Source organism: Vulpes vulpes, unplaced genomic scaffold (genome assembly GCF_048418805.1).
Source record: "Vulpes vulpes isolate BD-2025 unplaced genomic scaffold, VulVul3 u000000744, whole genome shotgun sequence".
In the NCBI taxonomy this organism is placed as follows: domain Eukaryota; kingdom Metazoa; phylum Chordata; class Mammalia; order Carnivora; family Canidae; genus Vulpes; species Vulpes vulpes.
Window position 1 is genome coordinate 1 of NW_027325890.1, and position 6,880 is coordinate 6,880.

Genomic DNA, 6,880 nt, shown 5'->3' on the forward strand with positions numbered 1-6,880 from the left:
AAAACATCATCCTAAAATTCCAGAACTCAAAAAAACTTAGAAATCAGATTATTCCACTATCACATATTATAAATGATAAAATGAAGACCAGAAGGCTATACTTCTAGAAAATCTTACTAGATGGAAACATTCCCCTTATCTGCCTTCACTACTAGCAAACCTCGTATTCTCTCTTTAAGATCTAGTTCAAATTTTCTATCTGTGAGGTAGGACACTTTCATTGACTCCCACAGGCACTTATTATTACCCTGGCCTCTCCTATAACATTTGTTTCATATCCTTCTAATACGATCTATCATCTCTGGTACACCTCTCTGGCTGTGAAACCTTGAGCGAGTTTCATATCTTAATCTCAATTTTACTGCAATAAGCAACAGTCCCTCTCTCGGGGATACTATAAGGATTAAAATAAATAATCATTGTAAAGGATTTAGCACATTTCCTGGTACATCATGCATGCTCAACAAATCTTAGTGTTGTCAGGCTAATTTACGTATCCACATGTCCTTCCCTTTCACTAATTGGGGAGTTCCAAAATGAGCTCTTATTTGGTCAGTAGCCCAGTGACTGGCACTGGGTGGTGCACACTTTACCCTCAAGAAGTCTGCATTGAACATGTTAAAGAATGAATCTTTGTTTTGTTTTGTTTTGTTTTGCTTTTTTTGTTTGTTTTTTTGAAGAATGAATATTCTTACATGCCTGGTCCCTCATAAAATCCTTTCTCTGTCATATATCCTTCAGAATAGGCACAATGCCATTTAATCCCTTAATCAAAATTATTTCCAAAAGTTTAAAATAAAACATAGAATAAGCCAGTGCTTTGGTTATGTGTGTCCTTAGCAAAGTCAGGATTTTCTGTTTTACTTGAGAAATTTCATACCAAGTATAATTAATGTGTCCTTCTATGATTTCTCAAGAAGAAAATGTAGTCCCACCCAAATATATTGGATTTTATCCTTAATTTATATTCAACCTTTTCCTGATGCTGTGATTTGACCTGAAAGTATTGAAGTTATATCTCTATTTCATGCGTGGGCAAATGCTCTAGCCATAGTATTCAAAACAATTTTGCATGGCAAGCTTTTTCTAGAACATTTTACCTGTCATGCTTGAAATTTACATTAGAAGAATAATTGACTTCCTTACTTAATGATATCTTTAAGGAACTATGAAAATTCATGAATAAAATTCTATTTTAGAATAATTTGAAGTAAAGAATCTTACTTTAATGATTCAGTTAATAGATAAACGCATACTTAAATATAATAAAACATGCTGTTATAATTATCAATTTTGAAAATAATCTATGATGTGAAAAAAATCAATATTCACAAGGATAAACATGTTTACTCTGTTACAGACTTACTGTAAAATTATGATGCCGTAGGAAACCCATCTCTATCACAGACTTCTATCTGGGTAGTCATACAGATCCTATGAACACAGGAACCCAATGCTATTAATAAGAGACAGATTAGAGGGATCCCTGGGTGGCGCAGCGGTTTAGCGCCTGCCTTTGGCCCAGCGCGCGATCCTGGAGACTGGGGATTGAGTCCCACGTCGGGCTCCCGGTGCATGGAGCCTGCTTGTGTCTCTGCCTCTCTCTCTGTCTCTGTGTGACTATCATAAATAAATAAAAATTAAAAAAAAAAAGAGAGACACGTTAGAACCTCTTCAGGTTAGAAACAAACTTCACAAAGATTTTTGTTTGAATTAGGTATTAGTTGATTATAAATGTTATCACTTATAACAGAGGAAACTCAACTTCTTGGCTTCAGAGACTTATCAAAATAAAAAGCCCCCCTTAGCTAAAAATTTTCATATAATACTTTCAGGGATAGTCTACCTTAGGTAAATGCATTTTACAGATTTTAGAGCAGGGGCAAAAAAGCTCATTTTAAAGATCTACACTCAAAAAAGAAAATTAGCATTGCCCCTAAATTATAGATGTTCCTAGCTTGTGATTTCTTCATTGATTCAGATATTATGAAATGGCGTTTTCAAGTTGGCAGAAAGGGTAACGGGAAGGTGGATCTCATTTATGCTGCTTCAAAATATTTAGAGCATTCGTAATTTCTCTCCCCCCCCTTTCTCTCTCTCTCACAAACACACACACACACACACACACACAATTATCTCCTATAAGTATAAATATCCAGCACAATAGAAGTATCAACAGAATAATAATTACCGTATCTTTTAAAGTTGCTATATATTTTGGAATAATAATAGGTTTTCCTCAGTCTCCTCAGACTTTCACCATCCTCCAACTTGTTCCATTCATTTTACAATAGTGCAGATTATTGTCCGTTCCAGAGTACTTAGCAAGAATGTTAGGAAACCAGAAGAATTTCTAAGTCAAATTCTTAATGATAACATTGTGGTTTCTTTTAACACTTTACTTATGAGCTAAATGCTCGTGGTCTTACTCTAAGCACACAATGGAGACTTATTGATTTAACTTAAAAATAGATTGACCTCTTTGAATACAGCAAAAGAAATAAAGCACCTCTTACTCTTAAGTTTATTTTGAGATAACAAGGTATTCATAATGACATTATCTTTCTTTGTAGCCCACCAGATTGGAATAAGATGACGTAGTTGAAATGAATTCATATTCTGGAATGCATTCTATTAAATACAGTATATTTGAATTTTGTAATAATTATACATTGAAATAAACTCACTAATCAGTGAATGATTATAACAAGTAACAATACATTTCAAATAAGCATGCTTAGCTTATTTATTTGACTCTGAAATCAAAATTTCGAGACAGACTTCCTTGATTTATGATGGGGTTATATCCTGATTAACCCATCATAAATTAAAAATGTCATAAGTTGAAACGCACTTGTACACCTAACCTACTGACCACTATAGCTTAGTTTTAGCCCAACTTAAATGTGCCCAGACCACTTACGTTAGTCTATAGTTGGATAAAATCCTTTAATAATGTTGATTGTCTCATGTAATTTATTGAATACTGTACTGAAAGTGAAAGAGATTGGCCATGCGGCATAAGAATGGTTGTCAGTGTGTCAGTTGTTTACTCTTGTGATGGCATTACGGGCCAGGAGCTGTGGCTCACTGCTACTCCCTGGCATTGGGGGAGAGGACTGTGCTACATACTATCAGCCTGGGGAAAGATTCAAATTCAAAATCTGAAGTATGGTTTTTATTCAATGTGTATAGCGTTCACACGATTGCAAGTAGGGTATCATATGCGTATAATGAATTCTGAGATAATTAGGGTTTTAATATTACCATATTCTTCTGTTGCAGACATAAATTATGGTTATTATGGGTAAAAAAAAGGAGATCTTTGAATGAGAAGCCATTTGATTAAATTCCAAGTTTTTCTGTATTTATTAATCATGACTAATCTGATATGCTGTTCTCAAGATTATAACTAGGGATATGCTGGACAAAAATGGAGTGGGATGGTCTGAAGTAAATGCAAACAATTCTTATGGGCAAAATTTCAGATAGAATGTGTGAGAATACACGTCAGTTTATGATAGTGCAGATAGATATAAGTTATGATATAATTATGCTATTAAATAAATGAAATGAGGCATCAGGGACGACATGCTACAAACACAACTGCAAGGCAATCAGCTGTCCCACCTTCACAAACAGATTTGAGGAATGACAGGAAATTTTTGATTGCCGATGTTTTCAACCTTGCCAAAAAAGGAAGATACAAATGTATAGAAACTTCCTTGCAAGTTAATGAGGAAAAATGGTCCATTTTCATTTCTCTTCTATCAGATTCTCTCGTTTTGAGATGTGGTTTTCTAGAGACGATGATGGTAATGACAGAAGTTTATAGAGCTCTTTCAATTTTCACTTATTCTAGTAAATTCCTCCTTCTATATTGTTCTTACTTGTGCTTATGTTCAACTGCGAAAGGTCATGTGAAGGTTAGAAATTCTTTGCTCAATAAAATAAACTTTTCCTATTTTTCCCCAATTGTTTATTTAAGAATACCAGCCATTGCTACTCCTTTCCATTTGTCACTGCCCTGATCACACTGTAGACTCATTTTATAATCCCAAATACTGTTGAAGTCTGTTGTATAAAAATAGATTTAATCTCAACCCCGTAGAATGCAGAGGTCTCAATGGTTACCATATGTCTTTGCAGTGTCAATTCATACATATATTTACACATATCAACCTAGAACAATTAGCTACAATTGGGTTGCTAGATCATTGGCTTGAATGAATCCCTGGAATGTCTAGTATTTAATCTTTCTTCCCCACTTCTAATTTGGTTTTTATCTAAAGTAATAACTCCAAATCCATACTCTGAGTAGAAGAAAGTAAAACAATACATTCTCAATCCCAAAAGCAGTTATTGATTCTTTTTTAAAAAATATTTTATTTAGGGGATCCCTGGGTGGATCAGCGGTTTGGCACCTGCCTTTGGCCAGGGCGCGATCCTGGAGTCCCGGGATCGAGTCCCGCGTCGGGCGCCCGGCATGGAACCTGCTTCTCCCTCTGCCTGTGTCTCTGCCTCTCTCTCTCTCTGTTTTTCATAAATAAATAAATAAAATGTTTTTTAAAAGATTTATTTATTTATTTATTTATTCAACTACTGAGCCACCCACGCATCCTGAGTTATTGATTCTTTTACTAGCGCCTGTCTCCCAATTTCATCTTGACCAACTCAGTTGTGAATGTTTTTGCTATATAATCAATTGCTCTAATCTAGGACTCATGTTTGTTGTCTCTTTTTCTCTCACCCTCTACATTCAATCAGTTATTAAGTCCTTTTGATTCTGCCTCCAATAGATTGCAAATCCATGTCAGTGGTCCCATCCTGGTCTAGGACATCATATCTTTCTCTCTTGGAAATCTTCAAGTGTCTCCTCCTAAATGCTCTTTCCACTTCTAGTCTTACTTCCCACTAATTCATTCTCCATAAAGCACTTATCTTAAAACATAAATGCAATTACCACACACTTTTGCTTAAAAGCATCCAGTGGCTTCCAATGGCATTTACAATGAAATCCAATACACTTGTTATGGACTACAAAGCTTACTTCATTTCAAGCCCCTCTCCTTTTTACGTACTATGCTCCTGCTACACTAACATTCTTTTATTTCTTTGGACATTCCAAGCTCCTCCTTAATTCAGAATCTAGAAGTCCCATTATACTGTCTTTCTATCTCCATTTCTTCATGTAGTGAGCTCATCTTTCATGAGTTTACTTTCATGAGTAAAGTTATTAATTATCAATTTCTGTATTCATTATTCTACATTTGAGAATATTTTCCTTCATGACATTTATCAAAGGTGAGATTTATTTTGCACGTTTAATTCTTTTTCCCCCATTAAACTGTGAAATAAGTAAGATAAAAACTTTGTCAGCTCTGCCATTGTGAGATAAGTTAGACATTTTCTCAGCACAGAGTGAATTCTTCCTAAATTTGTTAATGGAAAGAAGGAAAGAGAGAGAAAAGAAAGGATGGAGAGAGAGATGGTTGGAAAAGGAATGTGTTTGAGAAACAAATGTTTGATTTAGCAAAAGAAACCCGGTAATCTGTCTAGCTCACATACAATTGTTTTTCTAGATAGCAAAAATTTACAGGGTATCTGCTACTGCCAGATGTTGTGCCAGGAACTAGAAAATATTTCTGTTTTTCATAGGGGAACTCTAACGTTACTTTAGGAGTTCAGTGAAATAAATATACCATTGAATAGGTCAACAGAAATAAAAGAAAAAATAGACTATTTCGTGTGTCCAATCATTTTATCCTGAAGTTCATTCTTCATTTATGTACCAAAGATTTTTTGTTATATATTTTTTCAGACTTTATCTCTTTTTGGTCTTTTTAAAGGGTGTTCGTGCTCTCAGATTATAATTTTATTGTATTATTCAATCTTTTAATTTTGAGTTCAGACTATGCATAATAAAACAATGTACATGTGTATAATTCTTTAGTTTATACCACTTTCCTTCATGTAGCATGTTAATTACACGTCTTTGAACTCTTTTGCCCCCAAGCGCTGAAATCTCTGTGAAAATCAAGTCAAGTGCCAGTATTTAACTGGCATCAATTACTTGTATCTGTGATATGTCTCTACCGCATTGTTCCCTTTAACTATCATTTACCTTCAGGGATGGCTTCATAAATCAAATCCTGAAGTATTTGTGTAAACCATGCTGTATTTCACAGGTAAACATTAATAAACTTGTTATTTAACTATTTGAAATGGCTAGTGGAGGATCAAACCTATCAATGCTACATACAGTCTTTGTACCAATCATCAAGATACCTTTCTGGTTTCACCACTGCTCCCCCTGCTCTAATTACCCCACATAGATCAGTAACTTAGTAAAAGTAAAAATCACCTAATTAGCTTTTAATTAGCACACACTCCATATTTCATCATCTTTGGCTATCTAAAATAGACAAGCAGATCTAAAAGAAGAAAAAAAAAGCTCTTTTTTAAAAAAAAAAACAGATACAAACACCACACTCTCCAAATATATGAAAGTAAATAAAATACAATTTTTAGCCTTAAGGATTTTAACCAATAAGCCCTATATTTTTCTCATCAGATTTTTCACTATTATAAAGATTTTTAAATGATTGCTAATTATTAAAAACAACCTATTATATATATGGTTTCTTTCATACTTTCATTGCTTAGGAGTTACTCCAAAGTTAATGATGGCTTGTATTATGGACCCAGAGATTTTTTTTTTAAATGGTCAAAATTGGGTACGTGAATATGAAATTATCGAACTTTCCATTTTAAGTGATTATCCAATTATGTCTCATTACGTTTCTTAAGTATTTCAACTATTCTGGAGACAGTTGAAGGTATTTAAATCAAGATGAATACTTCTTCACATGCAATTCAA

General features: G+C 34.0%; 1 long non-coding RNA gene across 1 annotated transcript; it reads right to left on the bottom strand.

Annotated features, from left to right (window-relative positions):
- Positions 1–1,204: 1,204 nt before the first annotated feature.
- Positions 1,205–4,736, bottom strand: LOC140597636 (uncharacterized). The gene is made up of 2 exons (XR_011999458.1): positions 2,192–4,736; positions 1,205–1,620 (listed from the first exon to the last, which is right to left on the bottom strand). It is a non-coding gene; the product is annotated as an uncharacterized lncRNA (long non-coding RNA).
- Positions 4,737–6,880: the final 2,144 nt, after the last annotated feature.